The sequence below is a fragment of the Capsicum annuum genome, chromosome 3 (genome assembly GCF_002878395.1).
Source record: "Capsicum annuum cultivar UCD-10X-F1 chromosome 3, UCD10Xv1.1, whole genome shotgun sequence".
Taxonomy (NCBI): Eukaryota; Viridiplantae; Streptophyta; class Magnoliopsida; order Solanales; family Solanaceae; genus Capsicum; species Capsicum annuum.
This window is the reverse complement of record NC_061113.1, coordinates 219,061,296-219,081,908: the sequence shown is the minus strand read 5'-3', so window position 1 is coordinate 219,081,908 and position 20,613 is coordinate 219,061,296. Positions and strand designations below refer to the sequence as shown.

Genomic DNA, 20,613 nt, shown 5'->3' with positions numbered 1-20,613 from the left:
CCCGGCAACAGCGCCAAAAAAATTGTTGTGTCTCTACGCACATGCAAGTGTACGTGATCGTACAAGTAGTATAAAGTCTTAGACAGTTATATATCATTCCCACGAGGATTAGTAAATTAGAAATTTAATCAGCGTTTAGTTTAAGACAATTGGGTATTAAGTGCTTTAAAGTATCAAGATGATTTTGATTTTTATAAATAAAAATGTAGATTATTAAACCAGAAATAACTAGTGATGACTAGAGCAAAGCCAGCAATGATTGTAATCAACAATTATGATGATTCCAAGGCTGAGGCTTTTTGAATAATTATATAATTCTCTATTCTTATCACAGTCTAATTGGTTATCGGGTTGATGATTCCCAAGGTTTATACCACGATCTTGCTCTCCCGACCTCAAATCTTTAATCTATTGAATGTTGTAGCTACAACTCCCGCAGAGATACAACAATTCTTCTAGATTCATAAAGTTGTCTTCTTGCAAGTGAACCAAGCAACGCTTCTAGGTATATACCTATCCTAGATGCTAATTCAAATCCCTTATTTCATAAAAGAATAAGAACCTTTCTCCCTAATTTCTTCATTCTATCCTACGATTCTCCTACCGGATACACATAGAAATATAGATTTATTCTAATGGTGGCCAATCATTAAAATAGTAAGCTTAAGAAATTAAGAATAACCCAGATGATAATTCAAAAAGAAACTACGAATACGAATATAAAAGAGTAATCATGTTCTTAGCCTCAACCCCAGAAATAGGGTGTTTAGCTACTCATGTTTGAATTCATCATCCAAAATAAGTAATTAATCATACCAAAAACAAGTCCTGAAGAAAAGAAGTTGAAACGAATGTCTAAGAACCCTAAAAGAGAGAAATTGCTGCTTTTCCGCCGCTGCTCCCCTTGCCAAAAGTGCCCAAAATTATTCTATTTTTTTTCTTTTATAGCTGGGACAAAACATTTAAAATTTTCCAGAAACTACCACACGGCGCGTCGGGCCATGCCTTCAAATGCTATTTCCCATTAAAATTTGAGCAATCGCGGAAATCAATTATTCTGTGAAATTTGTGAAATGCACCCTCACCGCGATGCTCCACTATCGCGGCGAGCCACTGGATTTGGACAATTGTGAAGTATCCTTCCTCCATGATGCGGTAAATTTTTAGGTCACACCAATTAATAATTTGGACTGTCACACAATGCGGTGGTTTTGTGAACCTTCACTGGAAAGTGCCACTTGCCAATTTAAGCCTCTCTGCGAGGAGTTTGTTCAAATGAGAATTCCCACTTTCCAGCTTCCCTTTTTAAGCTTTATTTCACTACCTTGTATTCCTGCAATACCTCCATATTATCATTGTATCCAAATGCTTCCAATTCTTCATGATTTTTAGCTTGAAAGTACTAATCATATCCATTAGGCACAAAACAAAATCAAAGCTAAAATATACTTAAGAATTCACACAAAAGTTCCCAATGCAAGTCTAAATTTGGGTGCATATTGGTTCTTTTAGCATATAAATATGCCCAAGATCACCACCCCACACTTAAAACCTTGTTCATCCTCAAACAATTTAATTCAAAAGCATCCTCATGTCATCTTTACACCATATTCTCAAAGTTATGTTGAAATAAGTACTTACACTTTCCAGTATTGTATACTTACATCGGCATGTTAAAACAATTTTAGAAATATAGAACACGTGTGTCAAAATTCTTTCTATCTCAATAATGAATTTCTAACATATTGGTGAACTCAATCAAAGAACACAATAAGTAATTCGATTTTCATCCGCCTGCATCCGTACTCAAAGAAAACTTCCTCACATTAACTCACAATGATATCTCCGCAAAAATCGGGGAATATCAAAATCAAATCGCTCTCTTTCAATAAAGAATTCATACATGCTAATGAACGAACCAAAAGCTTGCCCTTAGTGTACTACTCCACTAATAGTCAGATGTTGAGGTGAAGGATCGATTAGGTCTTTTAAGGTTGTAATGATAGCTAAGGGACAAGTAGGTACTATTTGGAAAATAGTGGCTATTGCTCCTAAGCACTCTAGTATATAAACTCTCAATTAAATCGATACCTCAACACTAATTTATCCTTCTATTATCTCCCTTTTCTACTCCTCTTTCAATTAGGTTATTTACTCAAACCAGGTTATGAGTATTACTGTTTCCTACATACTTTTCCACTTTTTGGCACCAAATTTTTTTTATATATATTACGCACCCTATTATAGCCACCCTTAACTTTAAGCAATTAGCCTTAGTTAAGATGTACATTATCCAACTGGACCAGGGCCAAAACAAGTTCATTGTAGCATTTTTGTTTACTAACTCACACTTACACCTAGAATTTTTTACCGTCAAGTACTACTACTTAAGGGCTTCAATTTCACTTTTCCTTCTTCTCTTTTAAGCTCTTAATCTCCTCTTAATTTTATATTAAAACGCTCAGGAGATTATTTGGATCAACTTAAGATTTATCAAAGAAAGGATAGGGTTACATAATAGCCTACCAAAGAAATAGGCTAAAGGCTCAACGGGGCTGACTAGGACTATGCACCAAGGTAGGTCTGGTTAGGCTAGAAACATGGCTGTCAAAGAAATTCCTACATCACTTCCTACACCCAACACCTTTTATTTCGCTTTATAAACACACTGGGCAAGTTCTAGTCATTTCTATTCATGTAGAATATACATAAATCCTAACACTTACATTCCATGCACAGAATCTAACCGGGTCCTTAAGGTCCCTGATTTTGAATTCAGAATTAAGCCAACACATCAAATTTCACATACCAAGATAAAATCATCTGTACTCAAACCAAGGCTCTTATGCTCATTTAAACCTAATTTAATTCACATTATTGCAAAGATGACCCATTTCACACACTCTTCTAAGATAGTGATTTGGTTCTCGTTTATTCTTTACTTTCTATGACCATTCTTCTTAAGACGGTCATCATCTATCTATCATAGGGGATGGAAACTAACTATGACTATTTATTCCTAATTTCTACAGAGGGCAAAAATAAATACTTGAAACTAAAACTTGCCAATGAGGGCAAAATAATAATAAAATCATACTTTGAACTAAAGACAACATGCGATAAATGCCAAAGAGGGTGAATTGAAATTCACAAAGTTACTAACTATTACAGACCAGTGTTTCGAATAGCTAGTACTCCCAAAAACCAATAAAACAGAAAATAAAATTGTTCAGCAATAATAAAAGAACAAAGATGAAGCAAAGTACGAACCCACCACCCCACAATTAAATAAAGCACTATCCCAGTGCTTCCAAATAAGCATACAGTAGGGTGGCAGTATACTCCCTGGTCACTCAAATAGAACTACAATAATCATGTCCTCAGGAGTCCCGTCCACATCATCACCATCATCATCAGCTCCATCATCATCAGATTGGTCCTCTTTATCCAACTCCATATCTAAATCCCTATACCTGTGCTCTTCATCACTTGGTATATCATCATCAATCGGCTCAATAAAATCCGGGCCAATCCTCAACATAGTTCTAGCATAGTGCTCGAGTGGATAATCGAGCCCTACAGCATGGAGCTCCTCTGGTGTAGCTGGTCTACCTCCAATGCTCAACTGCAAGATCTGAAGGCCATACATCCCAGCCAAAATCTCGTCAGCTCGAGTTTATTGCTCAACCATGGTCAAAATAGGTCCATGTTCCCTAGATGCACTCCTGGCTGTAGTGATATCCACGGGGCGAGTAATAACCTCAGGCTTATTGTCCAACTCTTCTTCACTGACCCTGTGCCTTCGCAAAAATCCGGTAACCAATCCTCCAAAACCAAAATTGTGCCCCGCCTGAGTACGTACCTTCTTCATCGCAGAAAATATCATATGCCCCACATTAATATCAATATCAGTACACATCAAGGCTTAGATCAAGCATACCATATCCCGAGTAACCTCTGTCATATGTTTGCCATGCACCAAGCAAGAATAGATAATGCGACCCTATATCCTGTCTTTCTTATTCAAGGAAAGAGTGAGTACAAACCAGTGACCCGATACTGAGTCCAACGAGCTAAAGAGCGCTGACCATATAACAGATGACTGATATGTGCATACGGGGTAGAAATAATAAACTGCTTTAAGACATTTGGGTTTGCCTCTGGTATACCCAACAATTCATTAATATCAGCATCACTGAAATGAATTACTTTTCCACGAACCTTCAACCGATGATCAGGGTGACTAGGGTCCTAATTTGCATAAAATTCTCAAACTAAATGTAGATTGCACTCAGTAGGCTGATGGAAGATGAAATTTATGTTGATTGCCTTAATTTTTTGAACCATTGACTGATATTCTCTCATGAGACTAGTACGATCAATATATACCTTTGAGTTATACTTTACATCCGTATGATTAGAATACCACTGCTTCCCATCCCTGCGTATAGCTTAGAACCCAAATTTACGAACTTGCCCCCGCTGAAGTGGTGGAGCCCTAGGTACCATTGTCAGTTGACTTTCAGATAGTCTGCTTTTTTATCTCGCAGGTGCAGAAGTGCCTGCCTTTGACTAGTTGTGGTTCCATAATTCCTATAACACAAAAGATGCAACAAATATTTAAGTATGTAGAACTTGGGACTAGCTAAAACTGAGTGTGCAATACGGGTAAATTTCCACCCCACACTTAGTTGTTAGCTAGAACACATGCATCAAAATCCAGAGTACTCAGACTTCCACTTGTTGACCTCATTATCACATTTAAAGACATCATATTTCTCTTTATAACACCTCAACCTTAGTTATTTTCTCAGCACACAACACCGCCTCAGCTATTCCAATCTAATTACACAGTAAGAGACTCTGAACGAGATTATTTTGCTACAACATCGCGCATCAAAGAAGTATTTTTCTAGAATTTGACTAAATTAACTAACATCAGACAAAGAGGGTATATGCACAGTGGAAACGAGAGGCATAATCAACATGATTTCATTCGGAATAAAATTTACCCTTACTTTCTAACTCTTATTGCTTAGCATATCTAGCTACCACACCCCTACATTTCTAGACTTCTTATCAAGTACTCAAAAAATAATTTATCAAAATAACAACTAAAGATACGCTATCTATTGTTTTAAAAAGACTTAATTATGAAAACTAGATCAAAAATTATGCTATCTATAATCCACAAATACTATGATAGGGAAAGACAAAATTTCTCCCAACATTTATCCAACTACATAATACAGACAAGGAAAAATTTTAATTAGTAAATACTTAACTCAAATGTTGAGAACAAGATGAAATTGTGAGAGGATTTAAGATAATTAGAAGGAAAATAGGATTAGAAGGCGGTGCTTGAGGGGGAAATGAAAGGGGTTAGGGTAATTAGGAATTTTAAACCAATTTTTACCCCCATCGCGACGCTGTGTGATCGCGCCAAGGTACTGGAATTTGACAATTGTCAAATCATTATCCAACGCGATACGGTGATATCGCGCCAAGGTACTGGAATTTGATAATTGTCAAATCAACCTTCTTCGCGTCGCGATGAAAATTGTGGATCCTGACTGGAATTTGACAATTGTCAATTTACCTAGTTCCGCGTCGCGCCATTTTTCCAAATCAGACTTCCTTATATATTTTCCAACTATTTTCTTACCTGAGAAGACACCCACTAACACACATTATTTTTTTTGTAAACCTGACTGCTCTCCTTACATATGGTAATCTTATTATCTTTACTTTGGAAATCCCTGCAATCTCAATCAAAAATAACAACTATTGTAAGTAAAAGTGGGTTGCCTCCCACTCAACGTCTTAGTTTTGGTCGTGGCACGTCTCATATTTTTGTATTTTTCTTTTTATTTTGATTTTGCAAGATAAAAATTAAACTAATTATTACAATACAACCTTGGGTTGCCTCCCACATAGCATCTTATTTTACGTCGTGGTATGACTCCGCTCAGAATCACTCATCAGCAAAAGTGATAGATTTTATATTTTTATCCGAATGATCTGCCACATAGTGCTTTACACGCTGTCCATTTACAAGTAAATTCTTCGTCTTCTCTTTATTCTACAAATCTACAGCTCTATGGGGTGTCGTACGTACCTCCTCAAAAGGTCCAGACCATTTTGATCATAATTTACCCAGAAACAACTTAACCTGTGAATTGAACAACAACACAAGCTGTTTGGGTTGAAATACCCTAGCTTGAATTTGCTTGTCATGCCATCTTTTGGTCTTCTCTTTTTATACCTTGGCATTTTCGTAGGCATGGAGTTTAAACTCATCAAGCTCATTCAGTTGCAATAACCTTCTTTCCCCTGCGGCAGTCTTCTCAAAGTTTAGCTTCTTCACCGCCTAATATGCTTTGTGTTTAAACTCCACAAAAAGATGACATGCCTTACCATACACCAAGCGATATGGAGACGTCCCAATGGACGTCTTGTACGCTATTCGATAGGCCCAAATTGCATCATCTAGTTTCTCCGCCCAATCTTTTCTCTGCCCATTCACTGCGTTCTGAAGTATTTGCTTAATCTCCCGACTTGACGCTTCAACCTGTCCACTAGTTTGGGGATGGTATGCAGTGGCAACCTTGTGCCAAATACCATATTTAGCAAGAAGATTCTTGAACCAAGTGTTAATGAAATGAGTACCTCCGTCACTAATTATTGGTTTTGGTTTACCAAATTTGGAAAATATATTTTTCTTCACAAATCTCAGCATCACTCTTGCATCATTGGATGGAATCGACATAGCTTTCACCAATTTAGTGACATAGTCAACCGCTACTACAATATACAGATTACCTTTTGATGGTGGGAATGGACCCATGAAATCGATCCCCCAAACATCAAAGATTTTGACTTCTAAAATATAATTGAGAGGCATCTCATGACGCCTAGATATGGTACCCAATATTTGACATTGATCATAATTCTTTACGAAAGCCACTACATCTCTAAATAATGTAGGCCAAAAAAACCTGATTGCAACACTTTTCTGCAGTCCTCTCACCCCCATGATGACCACCATATAGAGATGAGTAGCAATCTTATAACACCTTCAAAAATTCAGCCTCTAGGATACACCTACGAATAACTCTATCTGGACCCTACTTGAAAAGGTACAGTTCGTCCCAAATGTAGGCTTGAGAACCATGGAATAATTTCTTCCATTGTTGTGTGGTGGCCTCAGGAGGGTACACCTCAAAAGCTATCAAGTTCATAATTTTAGCATACCATGGAAACTCAACTGCATCTAAAGACAACTACTTCTCATCAGGAAACCCTTTCTTAAAACTCAGGAAGTCATTCATAATATGGTCTCAATTTTCCAGCCGTGACAAGTAATTAGCAACTTGAATTTCAGCTCCCTTTCTATCTCGAACCTCAAGATCAAGTTCTTGTAGTAGAAGAATCCACCTAATCAATCATGGCTTTGCATCCTTTTTGTTCACAGGATACTTAATGGCAGCGTGGTCAGTATGAACAATGACCTTTGTACCAACTAAGTAAGATCTAAACTTATCGAATGCATATATCACTGCCGATATCTCTTTCTCTGTAATCGTGTAATTAACTTGAGCATTATTTAACACTTTGCTAGTATAGTAAATGAAGCAACATACCTTATCTTTTCTCTGACTTAAAAATTCTCCCACCACAATGTCACTAGCATCACACATCAGCTCAAAAAGTAACTACCAATCAGGTGCAATCAGAATAGGTGCTTTCATCAACTTCTTCTTAAGCTTCTCAAAAGCTTCATGGCAATCAGCTTGGCTTCTTTCACTAACAACTTGCACATGGGACTTGCAATATTTGAGAAATATTGAATGAATCATCAATAAAAGCATGCATGTCCCAGAAAGCTCCGCACTCCTTTGACTGTGAATGGATGAGGCAACTTTTCAATCACTTCAACCTTCGCTTTGTCCACTTTGAGTCCTTTGCATGACACTTTATATCCTAGGACAATTCTTTCCTTAACCATAAAGTAGCGGTTTTCCCATTTCAATACTAAGTTTGTTTCTTCGCATCGAGCTAGGACTTTATCGAGATTCTGTAAATACTTTTCAAATGAATTACCATACACTGAGAAATCATCCATGAATACCTCCACAAATTCTTCCTCCATGTCTGAAAATATCACCATTATACATCTCTTAAATATAGCAGGTGCATTGTATAAGCCGAAGGGCATGCATCTGAATGCATATGTACCGTAAGGACAAGTGAAAGTGGTCTTCTCTTAGTCTTCTGGTGCTATGCTTATCTAATTGTAGTCGGTGTACCCATCCAAAAAACAATAATACTCTTTCCCTTCCAATCTATCCAGCATCTGGTCTATGAAGGGAATTGGGCAATGATCTTTACGAGTTGCTTCATTCAACATCTGATAATCAATACAGATCCTCCAACCGGTCACTGTAATGTAGGAATCAACTCGTTATTATCATTAGTCACTACAGTCATTCCTCCCTTCTTTGGTACAAAGTGCACCGAACTCACCTATTTACTATCAGAAATCGGGCAAACAATACCACTATCTAACCACTTGATTACTTCTTTCCTAACCACCTCCTTCATCACAGGATTCAACCTTCGTTGTTGTTGTACTCTAGGTCTATAACCCTCTTCTATGTAAATATTATGTATGTAAAATGCTGGATTGATTCCTATAATGTCAGACATCTGGGAGCCAATTGCCTTTCTTTTCCTCTTTAGGATAGTTACAACTTCCTTTACCTGTACATCTGATAATCCTGTAGACAAAATAATAGGAAAGGTGTCCTAATCACTAAGAGAAACATATTGTAAATATGGAGGAAGAACCTTAAGCTCTAAGTTAGGAGCTTCTTCAACTGAAGGCCTGGGTGAGGGACCAATTGGCCTATTTAAAGGCTCGAATGACACTTTATTTGTCTCAATCACTGCCAAATTCATAACCTGGACCAATTCCAATGCTTCCACATCGCCATACAGATTATGACCCATCAAAGCTCACTCTAATGGGATATCATACAACAGTAACTGCAAATCCAAAGCAAGATCAAAAATAGATATAGAAGATAACTCCTCATATATAGCTGACAGTTTCAATGCTTTGTACACATCAAATGCTTTGTACACATCAAATATGCTCGTACTGTCATTTTTCCAGTTGCCAAATTAATGAGTAACTGTTCTGTTACAAAGAAAGGTCGTCCCAATTAAATGGACCAACACATCTTTAATAATAGTATCTGGCCTAGCAAGTGACCTATACACCAACTATAACACAATAGTCGTGGGTTTGGGATTCGTAAGACCCATCCTCGGGTACCCTGACGTAGGCATGAGATTTATGCTAGCGCCTAAGTCACGCCATCCAAATGCACAAATAGGCTGTCCAATAGTAATTTGCAAGGTGAAACTACCAGGATCCTTCAACTTTGTGGGCAGTTTATTCTAAATTTTAGACGTGCACTCTTGAGTAAGTGCAACAGTAGCATATTTAGTCAATCCGTTCTTATTGGCAATAACATCCTTTAAGTATTTTGAATATTTTGGCACACTCTGCAGAATGTCAACAAGAGGAAGATTTACTTGAACCTGCTACAGAAGATCTAGAAACTTATTATAACTGGCTTTCTTTTGATGTTTTCTTGCCCTTTGCAGAAAGGGTAAAGGGATAGTCTTCTTCTCCACACGAATTTCTTCACTTGCCTCTTTTTCTTTGACTTCAAATTTTGCATTCTCTTTCAAACTATCACCAATGACTGCAGAATTATCCTACTCTTGAACTGTCTTCTTCGTTTGCAGCCAACTCCTTATTGTAACCGCACTCACCTATTTTGGATTAGCCTCAGTTTCACTAGGTAATGCTTTTTATGGCCTTATATTCTGCGATCCTGCAATTTAACCTAACTGCAACTTCAGATTTCTTATGAGCAATTATTGACTCTTCAACTCATCTGCAAACTGTGTCTGCTGACTCTTTATGTCTGTCGCAAACTGTGCTTGTTAAGCCATGAACTTCTTAATCAACTCTTACACATTGCTATTCTGAGCAGTCGCCTGATAGTTCTAAGCTAGTTGTGGATTTAATTTCATTGATCCCTTATACTGACTTGTATTCTGTGCTTGATTTCCACCCCATGAGAAATTAGGGTGGTTCCTCCAATTTGGATTATACGTACTGCAAAAATTCTATTGACCCTGATGATTTACATTCTCTACATAGTTGACAGAATCTGGACTAATAGAACATACATCTACTTTATGCTCACCACTTATGCAAACTTCACACCATGAATATACCTGTTGAACTGCATCTGTTGTTGCTGCTGTGTCGCACCCAACTTTAAGTTGTTGAGCTGAGTAGTCATATGATTCTACATTACTGAAATCTGTGCCTGTAATTTAGTGAATTGATCAACCTTCTATACCCTTTCAACCCTCTTGTGAGCACTCTTTTAAGTCTGCATGCTAATCAGAATTACCTTGTGCGATTTGATTCAGCAATGTATATAATTCTTCATAAATTTTCTCCTAAGTTTGGCCTCCTGCTGCTGAATCTAAGAGAATCTTTGTATTAGACTCAAGGCCTTCTATAAATGTGTGCACCATGACATCATTCGATTGATTATCATGAGGATAGTTTTTTAGCATGCCTTTGAATATCTCCCAAGCTTGGTAGAGATTTTCTCCATCTTTCTGTCTGAAACTCAAGATTTCACTTCTTAATCGTGCAGTATTCTGGGATGTAAACAATTGAATAAGGAACTTCCGAGCATAATCTTTCCATGAAGTGATAGAGTGTGGCGGTTAAGGATGTAACCACCTCTTTACTTCCCATTTAGAGTAAAAGGGAATAGTGTCAACCTGACATAATCAGCATTCACATATTCAAGAATGTATGTATCACTTATTTCCAGGAAGGTCGGTATGTGCTGGTACAGATCCTCATGCGATTGTCCGTAAAAGTGCCCTATAGAATTCAACAATTGCACCATATTTTTTTTTAATTCCCACTATCCACCTAGTTTAGGCTTCCGAATATTGTTAGTCACATCATTCATAAGTGGGATTTCCACCTCACAAACAGGTTTTGTGGCTGGTTGAATAGGAACATCTGGAATAACATGAGCTGGAACATTTTCAGCATTTGCATCAGCAACAATTGGATCTCGTATTTCAGCCATTTATCCCTGTTGAATGTAATATTGACCTTTTCGCCTCTAATGAAAAATTACATTCGGTTCTGCAAAAGGCTCTACTAACTCTTTATCCCTAGCCAGTCCAATGTTCAGCTAAATCTGCAAAATTCAACTGCTAAGATCAAGTTGTTAAAACTTAAACTTATTATCAAAAACCAAAAAATAAGTAATTTACTAATTCTATTAGGTCCCCGGCAATGGCGCCAAAAAACTTATTGCGTCTCTACGCACACACAAGTGTATGTGATCATACAAGTAGTATAAATATTTAAACTGTAAGATATCGTTCCCACGAGGATTAATAAACTTGAAATTTAATCAACCTGTAGTTTAAAACAATTGGGTATTAAGTGCTTTAAAGTAGCAAGATGATTTTGATTTTTATAAATAAAAATATAGATTATTAAAATAGAAATAACTAGTGATGGCAAGAGCAAAGCAAGCAACGGTTGTAATCAATAATGATGATAATTCCAAGGCTGAGGCTTTTCGAACAATCATACAATTCTCTATTCTTATCACAGTCGAATTGGTTATCATGTTGATGATTCGCAAGGTTTATGCCACGATCTTAGTCTCCCAACCTCAAATCTTTTATCTATTGAATGTTGTAGCTACAACTCCAACAGAGATACGACAATTCTTCTTGATTCATACAGTTGTCTTCTTGCAAGTGAACCAAGCAAGGCTACTAGGTATATCCCTATCTTAGGTGCTAATTCAAATCCCTTATTTCATAAAAGAATAAGAACTTTGCTCCCTAATTTCTTCATTCTATCCTACGATTCTCCTCCCAGATGCACATAGAAATATCGATTTATTCTAATAGTGGCCAATCATTAAAATAGTAAGCTCAAGAAATTAAGAACAACCCAGATGATAATCCAAAAAGAAACAATGAATAAGAATATAAAAGAGTAATCATGTTCTTAGCCTCAACCCCAGAAATAAGGTGCTTAGCTACTCATGTTTGAATGCATCATCCAAAATAAGTAATTAATCATACCCAAAACAAATCTTAAAGTAAAGAAGTTGAAAAGAATGTCTAAGAACCCTAAAAGAGAGAAATTTCTGCTTTTCTGTCGCTGCTCCCTTTGCCAAAAGTGCCCAAAATTACTACACGGCGCATCACATCATGCCTTCAAATGCTATTTCCCATTAAAATCTGAGCAATCACGGAAATAAATTATTTTGTGAAATTTGTTAAATGCACCCTCACTGTGATGTGCCACTATCGCCTTGAGCAACTTGATTTCAACAATTGTGAAGTATCCTTCCTCCACTACGTGATAATCTTCTAGGTCACACCAATTAATAATTTGTACTATTCCGCGATGCGGTGTTTTTGTGAACCTTCACTGGAAAGTGCCAATTTAAGCCTCTTCGCGATGCGGAGTCTATTCAAATGAGAATTCCCACTTTCCAGTTTCCCTTTTTGAGCTTTATTCAATACCTTGTATTCCTTCAATATCTCTATATCATTGTTGTATCCAAATGCTTCCAATTCTTCATAATTTTTAACCTTAAAGTACTAATCATATCCATTAGGCACAAAATGAAATTAAAGCTAAAATATACTTAAGAATTCATACAAAAGTTCCCAAAGAAAGTCTAAATCTGGGTGCATATTGGAGCTTTTAGCATATAAAGATGCCCAAGATCAATCTGTTGTGGTGTTGGTGGTCTATCTATTGCAACAGATGGAAGATCTATTGGGAGATTTTAAATAGATCTTCAAACAGATTTCCCATCTGTTCCAACTAATGGATTATCCGTTGGAGTATTTTTTTTGTAATGTGGCGTAGAATAATTTATTGAAATTTGTCTTACCTTTTTTAAAAAATTATGCAGACATCAAATGCAAAGCATTTCTTGTTTTTTTATTTTTGTTGTTAAAAGATGTCTCCCAAAAGAAAAGAAACTGAAAGTGGATCAACTTTTGACCACCCAAAAAAAAAGGCTAGAGTACACATAGATTCGGAGGAACTTTATGAGTATTCTCAGTCATGGCAAAATGAAGCTCAAGTAAGTGATTACTCCTTCTCACCAGTAAAGTGTGATTAATATCGAAATCCTAGCATTATCCTGTCAAAAAATTAGTATCAAAATAAGCTGAGGTTTCGAGTTGCAATGCCGATAGATAACCTTGACAAAGTAACTGGTGATCTTTTACTTAAATGTCAGTTGGGGAAACATTTTGAGTAACTTAGGAGTATTATGAAGAATGAAAATATAGACGGACTTTTTAACAAGAGTTGCTTTATATACTTTCTTGAGCTGCCTGCGGACTGCACTCTCTGTTTCTCAATAAGCATGGTATGTGGTCTTCTCAAGCACAGGATCAAGTACGAGGGGGATGATAAAGATTCAAAGGAAGGTAAAAAAAAGGATGAAATCTGGATCAACTAATGTGGCCCGCCAGTTTGTTTTGAATTGAAAGAGTTTGCCATAGTGACGGTCTTGAGATGCGATCGTCCAAAAGAACCTCTCATCAAAGAAACACCCCACAAAGGTTCCAAGAATTGCAAGGAAAAAAAATAGTTTGTTGGGCATTGTTGGACGTAGATACAAAGCGGATGATTTAAAGATAAAAATATACCAAAGCACTAAAGGGATAAAAATATACCAAAGCACTAAAGAGAGAAATTGTGCTTAGTTTGGTTTGCCCATTCTATTTTATTGGCAAGAGACGTCAGGAAAGTCATACATGATAATTTATTAGAGCTTGCTGATAATTTTGAGAAATTTAATGATTATTCCTGGGGATATGACAACTACTGCTTGACTGTTGAATATTTACTGACAAAGCTATCCCCAAAGACGACCGTATTATACGGCTTTCCTTGGGATTTCATAGTAAAATTGATCACTATTTTTACTCATCTATTAATTTATATTAAATATAGTTATTATGACTTTTTTTTGCTTGCTTCCTATTTACATTTTTTAGGCTTGGGCATGTGAAGCCATTCCTCACCTCCGAAAGTAGTTCAAGATTTACTCGGATGAGGTTTTTCATTCAAGGATCCTTAGGTGGTTGGCTACAAATGGCAGTAAAAATATTAAAGAGTCTAATATGTTTAAACCTCTGGATTATCCAGTACGTCTTCTTTCAACTAAAATAATTTGCCTCAAAAAAGATATTGAAATAGATATGCCATCTGTTGCGATAAAAGGGTCATCCGTTTCAACAGATTATCCATCGACTGCAACTGGTGTAACCAATGGGTAATCTACTATGACAGACGATCCATATTTCACAACAGATTAACCATCTGTTGCTTTGGTTCTCTGACCCTGACTCAATAGATTACCCATCTACTACAAATTATGCAACATATGGGTAATCTAATGTAATATATTGTCGATCTGTTGCGACATATAAATCAGCTGATGTAGTAGCTAGATCGTCTGTTGCATAAGTTGGTTGTGTTAACATATAACCCAACTGACTGCAAATTATTATTATATGATTTAAATGCCTCCTGTCTCTTTTTTATAGATTGTGTATCCTTGGATCGTGCCTACTGTTGATGAGTTGGGGATAACTTCTTTTCTTAATCTAGATCTTGCTGATACAAAAAAAGACCCAACAGTGGAGTTAATGAAGAAAGAATTGGCTGGATCAATATCTATAAGAAGAGCAGTTAGGCAAGGTCAGTCTAATATTGAAGCTCTTTACGACCAACCTACTGCAACAGATTCGGGTGCTTCTTCCGGGGTGTTGCTGGTGGAGTTATTGATGATGGTGGCATCCATCCTAATGATGATGATGCTTCCAGTCATGATTATGAGCATACTGGTGCTAAAAAAACATAAATACATTTGAAAATATTCCTTGCATAATTTCCTCGCACCTCTACACCGGTCCCTCCCACCCTTACAGTGATCCCTCTCACACTCTTTACCCTCGTGTTCGCATTGCAAATGCAAAATATACAAGGATAGAGAGGATAAACTCCTTGAAAACATAAAAGATATTACTGAAGCTGCTGAGGAGTCGAAATCTAAGAGGGGTGTCATACTATCTAAGAAGCTGAGGGAGCCATACACTCCTACAGTGGTAGTTAGGAGGAAGACAAGAAACATTAGACAAATAATCTTCATTGTGAAAACAAAAAAATTGCAACTCCTCCCTCTCCAAGAGTTATTGAAGTTCAGGGGTCGCTAAAGAAGGTGGACAGATACGCGACACTTGGCTACGAAAAAAAGAAGGAACTACAAGAAATCATAAATGACAAGACGAAGGTTCCAGAAGACTACACTATGTATTCATTTGCTACCAAAGACTTCACGAATATGACAAATATGCATGAGTGGTACGTGGACTGTGTAAGTTTACTTTTTGCTAACCTATCCTTCCTATTTACTCCATTAAGAAGAAGCTACACAATAGATGTGTAATCTATTGTAACATTTGGGTATTTTATTGTAATATAATATACATCTGTTGAACAATTTGCATTTGCTAGGTAATTTGTGAACTGATTCAGAGAATCCAATGCAACAGAATCTTTCCACTGTATTTTTATTCTTTACAATTACTAACCTATTTAAAAATTATCTTGTTATACCACAGTATGTGGATGAAATTCTCTGCCTCATGAAGGGCAAGACAATTAGCGTACCCGGATACTTATGATGTTGCCGATTGGATAATGGACCTCAACTTATACAACAATTTCAATGATAGGTACGATGATCTCCGCAGGCGTTCTGGTCCCGGTGGCAGTAGAATTGATAAGTTAGATTCTACCTTCGAATGGAATGAAGGCATGATTAATTATGTTAGAGAAAAGAGGCCATATTCACACGGCAAGAGCTGGACCAAGTCAAAGAGAATCCTTGCAGTCATGAACGTGGAAGTCAAATATTTTCTCGTTGTTGAGATACTACTCGACTAGGAAAAGATTAAGATTTATGACTACAACTTACATGTATTCAATGATGAAATATTTTTAACCCACGTGCAGCCACTCTTGAAGTTGTTCGTCAAGTTGTTGACGCAGAATAAGCTGATGGATCATTTGCCGGCGGAAGTCTTGATGAAATAATCATGTGGTTTTGAAGGTTGAGATAAGAACATCCAACTCCCAAAAAATAAAACCAGTGCAGCCTGTGGGCCATACTCACTTACATACATCGAGTGTTTGCAAACCAACACAGAAATGACTGGTATGTGCGACGCCATTGTGGAAAAGATTTAAGAGGTCTGGGATTATACGGTACTAACTAAATGGTTGGAGCCCATGTATAAAGAAGAATATGTACAAAGATAGAGACGTGCACGATAATAATTTTTTTTTCAAGCCACTTCACGTTACATATAGTGGCAACAATTTTTATATACGGCAAAAGTTAAATTTTTATAATGCAATAGATTGCCTATCTATTGTAATAGATATACTACCTATTGTGATAGATTGATTAACGCTTGGAATAGGTTGGTGATCTATTATATTATGCAGATGTTTCTACCTGTCTGTCATAACAAATATACAATCTGTTGCAACATATAATCTATCTGTTGTAACTGATAGGTAATCTGTTGGAACAAATCAAAAAAGCAGGAAGAACTGGTTATATAATTTCCAACAGATGAATACGTACAAAGACAAAGATTAATACGATAACAATTTTTTATTTCAAGCCACTCCACTTTACATGAAGTGGCAGTAATTTTTATGTCTGGCAAAAGTTGAATTTTATAATACAACAAATTGTCTATCTATTGTACTATATATAATACCTGTTGTGACAGATTGATTATCTGTTGGAATCTATCTATCGCAATAGATATATAATCTGTTGCAACATATAATCTATCTATTACAACTGATAGGTAATCTGTTGGAACAAATCAAAAAATTAGAAAGACCTGTTTATATAATTTCCAGCAGATGACCTACATATTGCAACATATGTTTAAATCTGTTTGATAAGATATGTCATCAGTTGCAGCATATGTACTATCTGTTGCGATATTTGAATCTAGTATTCTATTTCAATTAACATTTTCAAAACTAGGGATTAAATTATATTCATAGACAGCATAAAATAAGTTTAAGCCTTCAGAAATTACATGAAATAACGCAACAAATAAATAAAATATAAAAAAATATTATGGGTACAAATGATTTACTCTTCAAATAAATCAACAAGTTAAACCAAAGAGGATAGGTTATTACATTGACGGACTCAAGTTATAAAGATCTAATCAATATGAACAAGTTGTTCTTCATCCGGTGCTACGGAATTCGACTTTGGTCGTCGTGGATCTTTCATGTCGCTTGCGTATGGCTTCTGAGCTTTTGCTTCTCTGTATTTTCATAAAAGAGAAGCATATCTTTTGCGGAGTAATCCGACATCAAGTCCATAATTTGGTACTTATAATCCATCGCTCAAATACTCGGCATAAGCGGCAACAAAAGGACCGCAATCTCTGCATTTAAAAAAAATAGATAATCCATATCTTACAGTTCATGTAAGCGTTGTGAAATTTATTAAATGAAACTAAATCATGATCCTTATACCTACAGGCTACCAATGGTTTTTTGAGAAATTCCTTCAACATATTGTATATCAAATGGATTATCCATTTTATTCCGGTATGCTTCAATCGTCAATCAATCAATACGGAACTTTTGGTTCAAAAAGCCACTCATATCAAGGTAAGTAGGCAATATTTTGGCCAGCTTTTGTATCTTAGACGACAGCCCAGAACGTCTCCTTCATGAAATTGAGTCATAAACTCGGATGCGCCTCTCTTTTAGAACGAAGACAGCTAACACCCAATGGAATTCATCACCACAATTGATTGGGATGTACACTTCGTCGACCAAATGCCAAGGTAACCCAGCTGGAATGCTAAAACCTTTGATGATGTTGATTAAGCATTCCTTATTTCTGAAAACTTTTGGCAGTTGTTGACAATACCTATCGTAGGCATTATTGATGTAAACTTTATACAAATAATTGCTTTTCGTGTATCAGTATTGTTCTGGTATTTGTAACTTGTCCTTCCTTCAAAGATAGTAAAAAATGACATCGATGTGCTGCACATATTATCAAATATTTAGGATTACATGACGAAAAAATTAATACGCAGATGCAATTAAATAAAGTATTAATTAATAGTAATATGTATGACATTTAAACCTCATTATTCCAGCAAGTTTGGGGCTGCGACATCAAATAGAACCAATTCTTCATTCTGGGATGTGCAACAACAAAGTCGAATCAAAACCAAGACTAGATTCATTCACTTTGTAGTGTTCGTCATTTTGTTTTCTATATGATGATTTATAAGTGTTAATGTCATATATTTACAACAAGAATTGTATAAATCAATATCTTTAAAGTTGATTATATCCCTGCCGGCATTATGCTTTAACAACCCATCGGCAATCCATTTTGAATCGTCGTTGATCAACTTTGTTAGTTTTTTGGAGCCTCATCCGAGATGATAAACTCTTCAAATGGGTAATTCTTCCGTTCTCTCGAACTGACATGCTCCATTTTTTGTTCTTCTTTAGAAGCAGTTAATGGATTATCAATAGTGATATTATGCTTTTCAGTAGTAGCTTCTGCTGTGACATCCATCTGGAAAGCCAAAATTGTCAATGCTAATTACAGATATAAAATAGATTATCCATCTGTTACAACAGATGAGTCTTATGTTGCAAAAGATGGATCATCTATTGGGATAAATTCGAACAGGTAAAACAAAGCAGTACGATAATTTTGGTGCAAGACAAAGACAGAGGCATTACAATTTTGCTTTTTTCGATGCTTGGTGATGCCTTGGAAATATCTTTCCTTCTCTTCTTGGCCACCTTGATCTCTAGTGGAGTGTATGGATATGAAATCCTCTTTGATGGAATGACACCCTTCTTAGAAGTCATTTCCTTTACAGAAATAGTTAGTGCATTAATAGCATTAATCACTCCATCGTATTTCATCTTGCAGTCTTGGCATTTGCATACAAAACATTCGCTAGATTTGACAAAATCTAGAGAAAAATTTGTACAACCAGTATGATCATAATCATAATAGCTTGTTGTTTCAAAAACTGTAAGAGGAGCATCATTATCCCCAACAGCAGCACCACTACCACTACCACTATGACTACCATTATCAACAGCAACTAGTCCACCCTTCAAAATTATTTCTCTTGTGATGGATGTTGCTCCAAACAATTTCATTTTTATTCCATCAACGACCTTAGGGTTTGATAAAGTTTTCATATAACGTAAAGTAAGAAAAAATGGCATCTTTAATTCTCGATTGGTCGAAATAAGCTACGGCTGGACAATCTAAAATAAATCAGTACATATATTAGAATGATGATGAAATTATTTAAAATAATCATTAATTAAAATAAAAACTTGATTAGAATTGGACTTACTGTTTCCTTCAGGGGTTTGAAAAAATCAAGAAATTTTGCATTTTTATCAGTTTTTGTCGACAACCATCTCAGGATTCTTGGACAAAACACTTCTTCCTGGTAGTTCACTTGTTGTCTCAAATAAGAAATGACTTCAAATGCCCAAGCCTATAACATAACGTCAATAAATCAAAAGCATTATTGAATAAAAAATGATGAATGATATCATGATAAAAGAAATAATTACCACGAAGGCCCATGAAAAGCCATATAAGTTGACTGTTTTTGGCGTTAACGGAGTCAACAAATATTTGACAGTCATTTTGAAGCTTTCATAACCCCAAGGATAGCTTTTAAATGCCTCAAGATCATCAGAGAGATTTATTAAATCGAGGCTTATGTTTTTGTTAATGTCTCTCACCCAAAGAATATTATGTACAAATCAAACCAAGCACAATGATTGCTTGTGCTTCTTTGAAAGTACTTTACTTTTTAACGTTTCTATCAAATTTTTATTTTTGAAGCTTGGACCAACAATGGACACCAGGTCAAAATGCTCACTCGACTTGCCTTTACCTTTTTTGGATGTGCGGGGTACTTTTTTTTGGGTTAGAGTAGGTATAACTTGAGAAGGAGAAGGACGATAACATTTTAGTCTGGTAACTATGGAAAAATCCTTCCAACCAAAACAAATGGGCTTGCCATAGTAATTTATCCATACCTCATCCATCTTATCTTTATTTTCATACATAAACCTGTGCTTGAGAAGATCATATACCATTTTTATCTAGAAATGAGCATTATTGTCCTCCGGCAAATCAAGATATTGCCCAAAGCAGCTTTCCCTGAAATAAGAATCCAATTTTTATTATCGAAGTATTTTTTTGAGGGCATCGAAAGAATTTCCCATGACTGACTTAACCACGAACTCACCTATTAAATCTGTGGCATCATCGCACTGCATTCTTACAGAATAACAATCAATGCTGAAGGTTTTGACCAACTCTTCGG

General features: G+C 36.2%; 1 non-coding gene across 1 annotated transcript; it reads left to right on the top strand.

The window, feature by feature from the left end:
• The first annotated feature begins 10,639 nt into the window (after positions 1-10,639).
• On the top strand, positions 10,640-10,746 carry LOC124897524. The gene has a single exon (XR_007054236.1). It is a non-coding gene; the product is annotated as a small nucleolar RNA R71 (small nucleolar RNA).
• The last annotated feature ends 9,867 nt before the right edge of the window (positions 10,747-20,613 follow it).